Here is a 16,219-nt window from a genome sequence, read left to right as displayed (position 1 = left end):
GTAAAAGGGTATTCGTGTATACGTTTTGTGTAACTGTGTGTGTTTCAAGAATTCAGCGAAGAAGGTATTCGGATATATGTCTCGTGGAACTGTGTGCTTTTAAGTTTTCAGCGAAAAGGGTATTCGGGTATATGTCTTGTGAACTGTGCGTTTTGTGATTAATAAATAAAAGATATTCATGTATTCGGGATGTGTATTATAGATATGTCTTATCGAACTGTATAATAAGTATTCATGGACAATAGTCCCAAGTGCTGAATAAAAGCCTTTTTCATTTAAACCCTGGTTTTCAAATCTGGTCTGGTTGAATTTTTCTGCACTATAAGAGCTCCTGCATCTAAGCCCAGTGTCTAGAACCGTAAGGGGTGAGTGGGTCGAACCACTCACGGGGAACCAGTGTGCACGGCCTGGTCAAGGGATCAGAGCAAGGCACGGGGACCTTAGGTCGGGCGAAAGCTCGGCGCTGAAACCCCTTACACCTGCTATTTACTTCTTCAAAGAATTCAAGCAAATTTGTCAAGCAAGACCTCCCCTTCACAAAGCCATGCTGACCTCGGACCATTTTATCGTGAACTAAAGGGCCTGTCCCACTTTAGGCGATTTTAAGGCGACTGCCGGTGACTAGGCTGTTGCCGACAGTTCGCCGGGGTGTCGCGGGCATGATCGTGAGGAGTCTTCCAAGAATCGTAGTGGATCTCAGCGGGTCGCTGAGAAATCATCCGGTTTGAAATCTCTCGGCGACAGCTGGCTTGTCGCCAGGTATCGTTGCTTATTGCAGGCGCTGTCGCATGCTGTCCCCAGGTTTGCTAGGTTCTCTTAGATGCATTTAGAAGCACATAATATTAAATTAAGTAAAGTCATTTCAAAATACCATAAAATGCTTGTGTTTAACCAATTTATTTACCGTCAGGACATTTGACAGGTAGATTGGAGGCGACAGTTTGACAGTAAGCATAGGAATTTTTGCGATGTTTATCGCCATCAGCGATTACATTTAAATAGACAATAGGTGCAGGAGGAGGCCATTCGGCCCTTTGTGCCAGCACCGCCATTCAATGTGATCATGGCTGATCATTCTCAATCAGTACCCGGTTCCTGCCTTCTCCCCATACCCCCTGACTCTGCTATCCTTAAGAGCTCTATCTAGCTCTCTCTTGAATGTATTCAGAGAATTGGCCTCCACTGCCCTCTGAGGCAGAGAATTCCACAGATTCACAACTCTCTGACTGAAAAAGTTTTTCCTCATCTCAGTTCTAAATGGCCTACCCCTTATTCTTAAACTGTGGCCCCTTGTTCTGGACTCCCCCAACATTGGGAACATGTTTCCTGCCTCTAACGTGTCCAACCCCTTAATAATCTTATACGTTTCAATAAGATCTCCTCTCATCCTTCTAAATTCCAGTGTATACAAGCCTAGTCACTCCAGTCTTTCAACATATGACAGTCCCGCCATTCCGGGAATTAACCTAGTAAACCTACGCTGTACACCCTCAATAGCAATAACATTTAAAGTAGGCTCCCAACCCAGATATGCAATCCAGAAACCAGATATGCATCTCCCGTACATTTTCAAAGAATGCCCACACACTTTTCACAAAAATCCACTTAATCAAATTAATTTTTTCAATACAGCTATTAGTAAACTGGAAGTCAATCCAGTTTATGCCTTGTTACCGTGAAGCTTGGTTTTCAAGTAACCTGGGCAAGAGGTTATATTTCAAAACTCTCAAGTACTTACTGACTTGTCAGTAATTTCAGCGAAAATTAGAACGCTGGAGAAGCATTGACAGCGTGGGAATTTTGCGATGTTTCCGAAGACGGTGTAATCTCGACCTGACTCGGCATTGTCGTGGTCATTGTCGTCGGGTAAAAGAAAAGTTTGGCGATCTGCTACGACTTTGACAGTCGCTGGCAGTCGCCTTAAATTTGCCTAAAGTGGGACAGGCCCTTAAGTACTCCGTAACCTTTTCCTTTATAATGGACTCTAAAATCTTACCAACCACCGAAGACACACTAACCGGCCTCTAGTTCCTACTATTCTGCTTTACTCCCTTCTTGTGCAGCAGGGTAACATTGGCAATTTTCCAATCATCGGGGACCATTCCTGACTCTAGTGATTCTTGAAATATCACTATTAATGCCTTCACAATCTCTAAAGCCACCTCTTTCAGGACCTTAGGGTGCAGTCCATCCGGTCCAGGTGACTTATCCACCTTCAGCCCTTTCAGCTTCCCAAGCACCTTCTCCCTAGTAATAGCCACTCCACTAACCTCCACCCCCTGACTCTCTTGAATTTCAGGCACGTTGCTGTTGTCTTCCACTGAGAAGACAGATGCAAAAAAGTTATTCAACTCCTCTGCCTATTCCTTTATTCCCCATTATCACTTCTACTGCATCATTTTCCAGTGGCCCAACTTCCACTCTTGCCTCTTTAGAAAAACTGAAGAAACTCTTGCTATCCTCTTTTATATTATTGGCTAGCTTACCTTTGTATTTCATCTTTACACATCGTGTTGCCTTTTTAGTTACCTTCTGTTGTTCTTTATAAGCTTCCTAATCCTCTGGCTTCCCACTAATCTTTGCTATGTTATTTGCCTTCTCTTTTAGGTTTATACTGTCCTTGACTTCCCTCGTCAGCCACGGTTGCCTCTTACTCCCTTTAGAATCTTTATTCCTCTTTGGAATGAAGAGATCCTGCATTTTCCAGATTATTCTCAGAAATGTCTTCCATTGCTGTTCCACCGTCATCCCTGCTAGGGCCCCTTTCCAGTCAACTTTGGCCAGCTCCTTCCTCATGCCTCTGTAGTCTTCTTTGCTCAGCTGCAATACTGACACATCTGATTTCATCTTCTCCCTCTCAAATTGGAGTTTAAAACATCATATTATGGTCGTTACCTCCTAATGGTTCCTTTACCTTGAATTTCCTTATCAAATCCAGTTCATTACATAAGACTAAATCCAGAATTGCCTTCTCCCTGGTAGGCTCCAGTACAAGCTGCTCTAAGTATCCATCTCGGGGGGCACTTTCTTCCCTTTCTTGGGATCCAGTACCAACCTGATTTTCCCAGTCTACCTGCATATTGAAATCTCCCATGACCACCATAGCATTGCCTTGTTTACATGCCAATTTTATCTCCTGATGTAACTTGTGCCCTAAATCTTGGCTACTGTTTGGGGGCTTGTAAATAACTCCCATTAGGGTCTTTTTAGAGTCATAGAGGCATAGAGTGATACAGTGAAGAAACAGGCCCATCGGGCCAACTCGCCCACACCGGCCAACATGTCCCAGCTACACTAGTCCCACCTGCCTGCGTTTGGTCCACATCCCTCCAAACTTGTCCTATCCATGTACCTGTCTAATTGTTTCTTAAATGTTGGGATATTCCCAGCCTCAACTACCTCCTCTGGCAGCTTGTTCTATACACCCACCACCCTTTGTGTTGAAAAAGTTACCCCTCAGTTTCCTATTAAATATTTTCCCCTCCGCCTTGAAACCTATGTCCTCTGGTTTTACCCTTACAATTTCTCAGCTCTATCCACAATGACTCTACATCTTCTGTTCCTTTGTCACCCCTCGCTAAGGACTGAATTTCATTCCTAACCAACAGAGCTACCCCACCTCCTCTGCGCACCTTCCTGTCATTCCGATAAGACGTATAACTCTGACTATTCAGCCCCCAGCTCCGATCCTCTTGCGGTCACGTTTCTGTAATTCTCACAAAATCATTCCCACCAATTTATAACTGTGCTCCAAGCTCATCCACTTTGTTTCTTATACTGTGCGTATTCAAATACAACACCTTTAATTCACCTGACTTCAAATAGCCTTTGCTTTCCCTCTCTCTCCATCCCCTCCCCTTCCCAGTTCTCCCACCAGTCTTACTGTCTCCGACTACATTTTATCTCTGTACCGCCAAGTCCCCTGACATCAGTCAGCTGTCGCATACAACATATAATCCTCCAACATTTACGTCACCTCCAATGGGATCCCATTACTGGCCACTTCTTCCCATCTCCACCCCTTTCTGCTTTCCGCAGAGACTGTTCTCTCCGCAACTCCCTGGTCCACTCGTCCCTTCCTACCCAAACCACCCCCTCCCCAGGTACTTTCCCCAGCAACTGGAGGAGATGCAACACTTGTCCCTTTACCTCCCCCCATTGACTCCGTCCAAGGACCCCGACGGTCTTTCCAGGTGAGGCAGAGGTTCACTAGCACCTCCTCCAACCTCATCTACTGTATCCGCTGTTCCATGAGACCAAGCGCAGGCTCGGCGATCGTTTTGCTCAACACCTCCACTTGGTCCACCTTAACCGACCTGATCTCCCGGTTGCTCAGCATTTTAACTCCCCATCCCATTCCCAATCTGACCTTTCTGTCCTGGGCCTCCTCCATTGTCAGGGTGAGGCCCAGCGCAAATTGGAGGAACAGCACCTCATATTTCGCTTAGGCAGCTTACACCCCAGCAGTTATGAAAATGGAGTTCTCTAACTACAGATAGCCCTTGCTTTCCATCTCTCTCCATCCCCTCCCATTCCCAGTTCTCCCACCAGTCTTACTGTCTCTGACTACATTCTATCTCTGTACTGTCCACTCCCCTGACATCGGTCTGAAGAGGGATTTCGACCCCAAACGTCACCCATTCCTTCTCTCCAGAGATGCTGCCTGTCCCGCTGATTTACTCCAGCATTCTGTGTCCAGGTAGGGTTTAACCAGGGGTCGCAGGTGAGTGAGCTCCAGCCTCTCCAGGGACTTCATGATGTGTGATGTCAGCGCCACCGGTCTGTAGTCATTGGAGGAGCTGGGATGCGTTCTCTTTGGTCCAGGAACCAGGCAGGATGTCTCCACATCACAGGAACCCTCTGCAGGCTCAGGCTCAGGCTGTAGATATGCTGGAGGACCCCACACAACTGGCTCTCATATGCCTAGATTACCCTTGGGCTAGGCGGAGTCTGCTCAGCTCCTTCCTCACCTGCTCAGCCTTGATGGTCAGGTGCGACAAAGAAAGGGCGGATGAAGTGGACCAGGGGGATTGAGGATCAGCAGGGGGGAGATTTTTTTTTAGATTTAGAGATACAGCGCGGCAACAGGCCCTTCGGCCCACCGAGTCCGTGCCGCCCAGCGATCCCCGCACATTAACACTATCCTACACCCACTAGGGACAATTTTTACATTTACCCAGTCAATTAACCTACATACCTGTACGTCTTTGGAGTGTGGGAGGAAACCGAAGATCTCGGAGAAAACCCACGCAGGTCACGGGGAGAACGTACAAACTCCGTACAGATGGCGCCCGTAATCAGGATCGAACCTGAGTCTCCGGCGCTGCATTCGCTGTAAGGCGGCAACTCTACCGCTGCACCACCGTGCCGCCAGAGGCCCATCCATCAAATCTGTTAAAAAGCAGGTTTAGCTCTGGACCCTCGTCAGTGGACCCACATCCTTCCTCAGATATGGGGCCCTAAATGGTTCACAATACTCCACATGCAGTCTGATCATAGCCTCAGCATTACATCCCTGTTTTTTAAATTCTAGTCATCTTGAAATAAATGCTAGCATTGTGTTGCCTTCCTTACTACTTCCAGGCCTTCCACTGTTCGGTAAGATTCAATGAGGTCCCCCCCACCGATCCTTCTAAACTCCAGCGAGTAGAGGCCTAGTAACTTCAATTGTGGTCTGATGGACTTGACACATCTGGATCTCCAGATGAGATGGAAGATGCCAAACAAAGGAGCACACATCTGTGCCACACACAGCAAGACCAAGAGGAAGGATGGAGCCCATAATGGTCCATTGTTGGCTGGGGAAGGGGTGGTAATGAGAGGGATACAAGGATGTGAGTAGTGGAAGTGTTCAGACTGAGGATGGGGGAGGGGGGGAGAGAGGGAAGGGAATGCAGGAGATACTTGAATACTTGAAATTCCAGAAATCAAGGTTCTTACCGCTGGGCTGTAAGCTGCCCAAGCAATATACGAGGTGCTGTTCCTCCAAGTTGCGTGGCCTCACTCTGACAGTGGAGGAGGCCCAGGACAGAAAGGTCAGATTGGGATTGGGAATGGGAAGTTAAAATGTTTGACAACCTTGAGATCGTGTAGGCCAAGGCGGACTGAGCGAAGGTGTTCAGCAAAATTGTCACCAGGCCTGGGTTTGGCCTCACTGATACATTGGAGCACATTGGGAACACCGGATACAGTAGATGAGGTTGGAAGAGGTGCAAATAAACCTCTGCCTCACCTGAAAGGACTGTTGGCGTCCCTGGATGGAGTCAAGGGAGGTGATATAATGACAGGTGTTGCATCTCCTGCGGTTGCAGGGGAAGGTCCCTGGGGAGGGGGTGCTTTGGGTGGGAAGGGATGAGTGGACCAGGGAGTTGCAGAGGGAACGGTCTCTGCGGAAAGCAGAAAGGGGTGGAGATGGGAAGGTGTGGCCAGTGGTGGGGTCCCGTTGGAGGGGACGAAAACGTTGGAGGATATGATGTCTGAAATAATTCTTTCTCTGTTTCTCTCTAAACTCCCATCTCTAGCTTTAAACACTTGCCTTCGAGGGAATACCCTTATTATTTATCCAAACTATGTCCCCCATAATTTTGTATAATTTAACCAAATCTCCTCCCTCAGACTATGCAGTCTGTCCTCATAACTGAAATGCTCTGTCCCAGGGCAACATCCTAATACATCTCCTCTGTGCCCCCACCAGTGCAATCACACCTATCTGTAGATGGACAACACACATTGCCGCACTGGTGAGTAAGGCAAGGCAGCGCCTTTACCACCTCAGACAGTTGAGGAAATTCAGAGTGTCTCTGAGGATCCTTCAGTGCTTCTACTCTGGAGCTGTAGAGAGCATCCCGTCTGGCAACATCACAGTCTGGTTTAGGAACAGCTCTGCCCAGGACAGGAAGGCCCTGCGGAGAGTAGTGCATTCGGCTGAACGCACCATGGGAACTACACTCGCCCCCCTGCAGGACCTATACATCAGGAGGTGCAGATCCAGAGCAAGCAACATTATGGGGGACCCCTACCACCCCAGCAACGGACTGTTCCAGCTGCTACGGTCAGGCAAACGCCTCTGCTGTCACGTTGTGAAAACAGAGAGGATGAGACGGAGTTTCTTCCCACAGGCCATCAGGACTGTTAACTCTCATATCACCAGGGACTCATTAAATTTACTGTATTAATTTATTTTTTGTGTTAAAAAAAAATCTATTCTGTTTTGTAGTTTAGCACAATCCGCAGGTGTTGCACTTTCATTTCACTGCACATTTTGTATATGTATGTGACAAATAAACTTGACTTGACTTGACTTGACTTGACTTGAGAGGCCACCCAATACTCCAGATGTGGTTTAACAAGTGGTTTATAATGTTGCACCATAATCTCCCTACTCTTACATTCTTTAGCCTTGCCAATGAAGGCAAGTATCTCCTTTGCCTTCCTCACCACCTTATCGTTCTCTACTGCTCCTCTCCATGTCCAAGGATCCTTGGACTTTAGCCACAAGCCTTCTTAGCTCAATACTATCGCTGGCCCTACCATTCATCGTGCATATCCTGACCTTATTAATCTGCCCAAAGTGCTTCACCTCTCAAACAACAATTGTAAACCTGTCTGAAATTACTGTGCAATTTCACAGGGAACATTTTTTAATTACTGGAGCTTGAAGAAGAACTATAAAGGATCGTAACTGAGGAAGAACTGAAAGTTTATGAGCTGGTCGATTGGGGTAAACACGTTTGAATATTCTGTCCAAAAATGTGTCCTCGAATAGTGTAATCATAAGCAGATACTCATACAGGAGTTTTGCCAAAAATACAAACTAATGAATTAATTATTTTTGGATCACTTCTTTTAAAAAGGAGCTTTTGATCGCAGCATGTAATGTGTGCTCATGAACTTGCAAAATATGCTCCCAGCAGGAAGCCCAAAGTCTAAAATTGATTGCGTGCAAGAAACACAAATGTATGCTTTGATTTTCAAGGGGAGATTTATGTGTAGAAATTCCAAATGAAAATTTAACAAGTGTAACATTGTTCACAGCTGCATAATGATTATCGCAAAGCAGGCCGCTGAACCATGGTGGTACCTACTAAACATTTTCTTGTTCGTATCATGAATTGTAACAATGTTATAGGGGCTCGGCCAACCAGTTTCATGTAAGAGTTGCATTGTTCTGAGAGCACCACGAAAGTAAATGGATATTTTATAGACACAATAGACAATAGACAATGGACAATAGGTGCAGGAGTAGGCCATTCAGCCCTTCGAGCCAGCACCGCCATTCAATGCGATCATGGCTGATCACTCTCAATCAGTACCCCGTTCCTGCTTTCTCCCCATACCCCCTCACTCCGCTATCCTTAAGAGCTCTATCCAGCTCTCTCTTGAAAGCAACCAATGAACTGGCCTCCACTGCCTTCTGAGGCAGAGAATTCCACACCTTCACCACTCTCTGACTGAAAAAGTTCTTCCTCATCTCCGTTCTAAATGGCCTACCCCTTATTCTTAAACTGTGGCCCCTTGTTCTGGACTCCCCCAACATTGGGAACATGTTTCCTGCCTCTAATGTGTCCAATCCCCTAATTATCTTATATGTTTCAATAAGATCCCCCCTCATCCTTCTAAATTCCAGTGTATACAAGCCCAATCGCTCCAGCCTTTCAACATACGACAGTCCCGCCATTCCGGGAATTAACCTAGTGAACCTACGCTGCACGCCCTCCATAGCAAGAATATCCTTCCTCAAATGCTGGAGTGCTGGAGTAACTCCGTGGGTCAGGCAGCATCTCTGGAGAAAAAGGATGGGTGACGCTTGGGGCGAGACCCTTCTTCAGACTCATTCCAACCTGAAACATCCCCCATCCATTTTCGCTGAGTTACCCAAGGACTTTGTGGCTACCTTTGGTATAAACCGAAGTTCCTTTCCACACATGAATATTTTACAGTTCGCTAACTGCTAAATTCAAGTTACCCAATTTCAGAAGGATGGTATTTTCTGATGATTTGCCATTTAAATAAGATGCTGCAACACACCTGTCTACCTGTCAATTTGACTATTGTGCTCATGGAACTCTATCTGTAACAATACCCTCTCCCAATTACATTAAGTGGATGCTGACAGACATGTTACCTAATTGAAAATAATAGAAGGATGAGAGGAGATCTTATCGAAGCGTATAAGATTATTAAGGGGTTGGACACGTTAGAGGCAGGAAACATGTTCCCAATGTTGGGGGAGTCCAGAACCAGGGGCCACAGTTTAAGAATAAGGGGTAGGCCATTTAGAACTGAGATGAGGAAAAACCTTTTTCAGTCAGAGAGTTGTGAATCTGTGGAATTCTCCGCCTCAGAAGGCAGAGGAGGCAAATTCTCTGAATGCATTCAAGAGAGAGCTAGATAGAGCTCTTAAGGATAGCGGAGTCAGGGGGTATGGGGAGAAGGCAGGAACGGGGTACTGATTGAGAATGATCAGCCATGATCACATTGAATGGCGGTGCTGGCTCAAAGGGCCGAATGGCCTCCTCGTGCACCTATTGTGTATTGTCTATTGTCTATTGTCACCTCCTTATCATCTGACTGTGTTTCTTTCAGAAAGGTGGCCTCATAGGATTGGTTTTATAAAATGGGTAATTAAACTTTTTGTGTTATAAGGTCAGCAACAATTCCAGAGCTTCACCGATCTGCGTAGTATTTTAATTTGACATTTAATAGCCTCTATCTTAAGCAGGCGCGTGTATAAATTCTGTGTGGTGATCAAACTCACGATCAGGTAACATTCTACTTCTTCCGCACTGAAACAGGGCATGAAAACAAAAGAAAACTGGAGCAGGAATGAGTCACCTGCACCCACAAGTCTGGTCACCATTCAGTATGATCATGCTGATCCATTCAAGGTGTCGACTATTCTCCTGTGCCAGTTCCACTTTCCTTCCATTCCCTGATCGTTCAAGAATGAATTAAATTCTGCTTTAAGCACTCCCAGTGCTGTAGCCCCCACTGGCAGTCTTATCACTACCAGTGTTCTAGCCTCCACTGGCAGTCTTATCACTACCAGTGTTCTAGCCCCCACTGGCAGCCTCAACACCAGTGTTCTAGCCACTGGCAGCCTCAACACCAGTGTTCTCGGCTCCACTGGCAGTCTTATCACTCACACTGTTCTAGCCTCCACTGGCAGTCTTATCATTCCCAGTGCTGTAGCCCCCTACTGGCAGTCTTATCACTCCCAGTGTTCTAGCCTCCACTGGCAGTCTTATCACTACCAGTGTTCTAGCCTCCACTGGCAGCCTCAACACCAGTGTTCTAGCCACTGGCAGTCTTATCACCCACTGTTCTAGCCTCCACTGGCAGCCTCAACACTCCAGTGTTCAAGCCTCCACTGGCAACCTCAACACTCCAGTGTTCTAGCACTGGCAGCCTCAATACTCCCAGTGTTCTAGCCACTGGCAGTCTTATCATTCCCAGTGTTCTAGCCTCCACTGGCAGTCTTATCACTCCCAGTGTTCTAGCCTCCACTGGCAGTCTTATCATTCCCAGTGTTCTGGCCTCCACTGGCAGTCTCAACACTCCAGTGTTCTAGCCTCCACTGGCAGTCTTACCACTCCCAGTGTTTAGTTTAGTTTATTTTAGTTTAGTTTAGTTTAGGGGTACAGCACAGAAACAGGCCCTTCGGCCCACCGGTTCCACGCCGACCTGCGATCCTCGCACATTAACACTCTATCCTACACCCACTAGGGACATTTTTTTTTAACATTTACCAAACCAATTAACCTACAAACCTGTACGTCTGTGGAGTGTGGGAGGAAACCGAAGATCTCAGAGAAAACCCACGCAGGTCACGGGGAGAACGTACAAACTCCGTACAGACAGCGCCCGTAGTCGGGACTGAACGCGGGTCTCCGGAGCTGCATTCGCTGTAAGGCAGCAACTTTACCGCTGTGCCACCGTGACCGCCCAAAGTCACGGTGGCGCAGCGTTCACGGTGTTCGAGCCTCCACTACCAAATTCCCTTAAACTCTCCTGGCGTTCTCGTCTCTGCATCCTTCTGGAGAAGAGAATGCCAACGTTTCACCACCCCCACAAGAAGGTATTCCTTTGCTCCTCAGTGTTAAATGATACGTGTGAGGTGGTGCACTGAGGGAGGTCAAATGCAAGGGGAGAGGAGACATTGTTTCCCAAGGCAGTAACGTTAAATAGTAGTGGGTGTAACTATAAGGTCAGAGGGGGAAAGTTTAAAGGAGATTAAACTTTGTATATTAATGATTTGGATGAGGGGATTGAAGGCTTTGTTACCACGTTTGCGGTTGATACGAAAATAGGTGGAGGGGCAGGTAGTGTAGAGAAAGCAGGGACTCTGCAGAAGGACTTGGACAGGTTGGGAGAGTGGGCGGAGAAGTGGCAGATGGAATATAGTGTAGCAAAGTGTGGAGGCATGCATTTTGGTCGGAATAAAAGCGTAGATTATTTTCTAAATGGGGAGAGAATCCAGAAATTGGAAGTGCAAAGGGACTTGGGAGTGTTGGTGCAGGATTCCCAAAAAGTTAATCTGCAAGTCGAATCAGTAGTAAAGAAAGCAAACACAATTTATTTCGAGAGGGCTTGCATACAAAAACAGGGATATAATGCTGAGACTCTATAAGACACAGGTCAGGCTGCATTAGGAATATTGTGAGCAATTTTGGGCTCCATATCTGAGGAAGGATGTGCTGGCTCTGGAGAGCATCCAGAAGAGGTTTACATGAATGATCCCAGGATTGAGTTGACTGCACTCGGCCTATATTCGCTGGAGTTTAAAAGAATGAGGGAGGACCTCATTGAAACGTACAGAATAGTGAAAGGCTTGGATTGAATTGATGTGGAGAGGATGTTTCCACCAGTGGGAGAGTCTAGGATTAGAGGTCAATGCCTCAGAATTAAAGGACGTTCTTTTAGGACGATGAGGGGGAATTTCTTTAGTCAGAGGGTGGTGAATCTGTGGAATTCTTTGCCACAGAAGGCTGTGGAGGCCAAGTCAGTGGATATATTTAAGGCAGAGATAGATAGATTCTTGATTAGTACGGGTGTTAGAGCTTATGGGAAGAAGGCAGGAGAATGGTGTTAGGAGGGAGAGATGGATCAGCCATGATTGAATGGTGGAGCAGACCTGATGGGCCAAATGGCCTAATTCTGCTCCTATCACATAATCTTATGATTTTATGATCTTATGAGATGTGTGGAACAATTATTTTTAAACAGAGAGTGGTGGGTACCTCAAATGTGCTGCCAGGGGTGGTGGTGGATATATATATATATTTATATATATATATATATATATATATATATATAGATATACACTAGACCAAGTGGACCCATTGGGTCCAAACCTCGCCTGCATTGGTGCAGCATCCTCTCTTCCCCCTCCCCTCTCCCCCTCCCCTCTCCCCCTCACCTCCCCCCTCCCTTCCTCCTCTCCATCCTCCATCCCCACTCCCCCTTCCCCTTTCCCTCCCCCCACTCCATCCCCCTCAACCCCTCTTCTCCCCTCTTCTCCTCCCTCCTCCCCTCCCATCCCCTCCCTCCCTCCCCCTCTCTCCCTAGAAGATAGATTTAAACTTTAAAATGTGAATAACTTAAAAAACATAACACCGATTTCAATGAAACTTCCTCCATTAGCACCAAAGGGACAACGGTGAGTGAGGTGGGGCTAAAATTGTTGCGCTATCGTGTAGCGTTTTGGCTGCAGTTCAGTCACAAACAAACAAACAAATGAGAGTTTTGGTATATTGATGATAGCAGCATTTAAGAGGCAGGGAATAGAGGGAATGGAGGGATGTGTATTACGTGCAGGCAGAAGAGATTCGTTTAATTCGGCATCATGTTTGACATTACCATCGTGGGCTGAAGGGTCTGTACCAGTGTTGCTTGTTCTTTGACTTAATCTTGTAACTGTGTTCCCTCCTGCCCTTGAACTTTCCCCTCCAGCTGATATATGCCAATATTTGTACCTTCTTACACCTCCTTATATTTTGTATGTTTCAGTAGAATTATGCATCATTCTTCTGATCCCAAGGAGAACATTTAGCCATTTCTGTTGGGTCAACTCTCACAACCTAAAAATGAGCTGAGTGAACCTCTTTTGGCCTGCCTCCAATGATACTAGATCCTTTCTTAAACCCGGGGATCAAAACTGTGTGCAGTATTCCAGATGTGACCTCACCAACACCCTGCACAATCTGTATTTGTAAACTCCCGAACCTCTAAGTACAGGTTAACATGGCATTCGTCTTCTTACTTATTTACTCCACCTGCCTGCTGACACTTTGGATTTCAAGCACATGAACACCCATAACACTAATTTGCAGTCTCTCTCCAATTTAAAAATAGTCTGCCATTTGACTGCTGTTACTGAAGTGCATGATCTCACCCTTTTCGACATGAACACCATTCGCCAAATTGTTGGCCATTCATTCTTCCCGACTGTATCCTGTTGCAGTAATCTTTTTTTTGTTCATCATCAAATGTTATCACCTAGTGTTCAAGGTAACTCCTACTCCAAGTCATTTTGATAGATCGTCAATAACCGAGGACCAAGAATTGATCCTTTGGGGCACTTCATTAAGTATGCCTTTCCAGTCTGAAAATGACCTGTTTATTCCAAATCTCTGTTTCAGAAGATCCCTTGTTTCTCTGATTCATATTATAAACAGAATTTAACCTATGTTAATCCTCCCCCCACCACCACCACACACACAATCGTGTGCTCTTAAGAACTTTCTCTCAGTGGGCAGCTGGAAGCAGGGAAGCCTAAGTGGTTGTGGGAACAGATACTATCAGAACATAGCTCATGTGCCTCATAGCATATTCCTTTCATCTTTGTATACCTGGTGGACATGTTTCAGTCCCACCAAGGTGATCTGGAAAAGGGATGTACCAACTGCAGATTGGCACATATATATTCCGGTGGTCACAATAAGATCGCAATCTGCCTGTGCTCACTTTTCATGCCAGGACCCCACCTTGCCCTCCAACGTAGGTTTACTAGGTTAATTCCCGGAATGGCGGGACTGTCATATGTTGAAAGACTGGAGCGACTAGGCTTGTATACACTGGAATTTAGAAGGATGAGAGGGGATCTTATCAAAACATATAGGATTATTAAGGGGTTGGACACGTTAGAGGTAGGAAACATGTTCCCAATGTTGGGGGAGTCCAGAACCAGGGGCCACAGTTTAAGAATAAGGGGTAGGCCATTTAGAACAGAGATGAGGAAAAACTTTTTCAGTCAGAGAGTTGTAAATCTGTGGAATTCTCTGCCTCGGATGGCAGTGGAGGCCAGTTCTCTAAATGCATTCAAGAGAGAGCTAGATAGAGCTCTTAAGGATAGCGGAGTCATGGGGTATGGGGAGAAGGCAGGAACGGGGTACTGATTGAGAATGATCAGCCATGATCACATTGAATGGTGGTGCTGGCTCGAGGGGCCGAATGGCCTCCTCCTGCACCTATTGTCTATTGTCTAACTCATCCAGAATGTAAATGTGTGGTGGTTCGTGGGTGGGAGGGACCATGTGCAGTGCTTGGAGATCTGACCTCTCACAAACATGTATCTGCAGGGCAAGGTGCTGAGGAGAGCAGGAGAAAAGACGTGCAAGTCAGCATGCCTGGACAGATTGAACAGTAGGTATATGAAGTCAAGCTGGCTGAAGGTATTTTATTGAGGGGATTGAAAGGATATGCAGACATATTGCACAGTGACAACCCACTGACAACTGGTCTGAAGAAGGGTCTCGACCCGTAACGTCACCCATTCCTTCTCTCCTGAGATGCTGCCTGACCTGCTGAGTTACTCCAGCATTTTGTGAATAAATACCTTCGATTTGTACCAGCATCTGCAGTTATTCTCTTACACCCACTGACAACGTCTTTCTCAAGGCTCACTGTTCTTGCTTGGTCATGAATATCCAGTAAGGTGACTAAAACTTTTCTGACATTGAATGTCAGTTCCTTGATTAATGCTTGACCGTTGACCCCACAGCAACCATTGTCCATGCCTGTTGGATATTGGTCTATCCCTCCTCGACCAGATTCCTTCCACAAGAACATCCAGGGAGACCATGGAATCACTGGACATCCCTACAACAGAGGTAGGAAAGTTCTGATCGGCACAAACGCTACAAAACCTCAAAGGTGTGAAGAAACAGTCCGATTGGGTTTTACCAGTTTCTTTGTGGTGAGGTATGGGTGGGGGGTGGGGGTTGGGGGGGGGAGGAGAGTAGGTGTGGAACATGGTGGTAACCATAGAACAATGCATAAAGTTAAATGGCTGTTGGTTCTTTGAGAGGCGAGTGGGGAAATATTTCACTTACACATCAGAATGGAGATTAATTTCCTGTTGGGAATGTCAATACAATGTATTTGTTTTTGTGCAAAAATTCAATGAAGATTACAGGATAATGCACCTTGGAGCTCAAATTCACATTGACAGTGGGATTGTTTAAATAGTCATGACAACAGACAATAGACAATAGGTGCAGGAGGAGGCCATTCGTCCCTTCGAGCCAGCACCGCCATTCAATGTGATCATGGCTGATCATTCTCAATCAGTACCCCATTCCTGCCTTCTCCCCATACCCCCTGACTCCGCTATCCTTAAGAGCTCTATCCAGCTCTCTCTTGAATGCATTCAGAGAATTGGCCTCCACTGCCTTCTGAGGCAGAGAATTCCACAGATTCACAACTCTCTGACTGAAAAAGTTTTTCCGTTCTAAATGGCCTACCCCTTATTCTTAAACTGTGGCCCCTTGTTCTGGACTCCCCCAACATTGGGAACATGTTTCCTGCCTCTAACGTGTCCAACCCCTTAATAATCTTATACGTTTCGATAAGATGACATTGGGTGTGCCCGGAAAGACAGGGAGCACGTCAATGTGAAGAACAGATGCATGTGCCCAGTCCAATCTCTTGACCTTTTGTTTCCCCTGGGAATAATTGCTTGTGTCAATTGTACACTATTGACCATTAATTGATCCATTTCCTAGGCTGACCAATTTTCATGTTGTACGATTGAAATTTATTGTGGCAGATTGTTTTAAGTTTCAAACATCTATCAACTTCACTTGGTCTTTTCCGCCTTTGCCGAGAAACCCCCCATTAATTTCAACTGACAGGATATAGCACTGATTTATTATTTTATTCCGATAAAGAAAAATCATTTTTGGAAGTTACAGATATATTTTGCAGCCAATCTAACATA

The sequence above is a fragment of the Rhinoraja longicauda genome, chromosome 4 (genome assembly GCF_053455715.1).
Source record: "Rhinoraja longicauda isolate Sanriku21f chromosome 4, sRhiLon1.1, whole genome shotgun sequence".
In the NCBI taxonomy this organism is placed as follows: Eukaryota; Metazoa; Chordata; class Chondrichthyes; order Rajiformes; family Arhynchobatidae; genus Rhinoraja; species Rhinoraja longicauda.
This window is presented reverse-complemented; position numbering follows the sequence as displayed.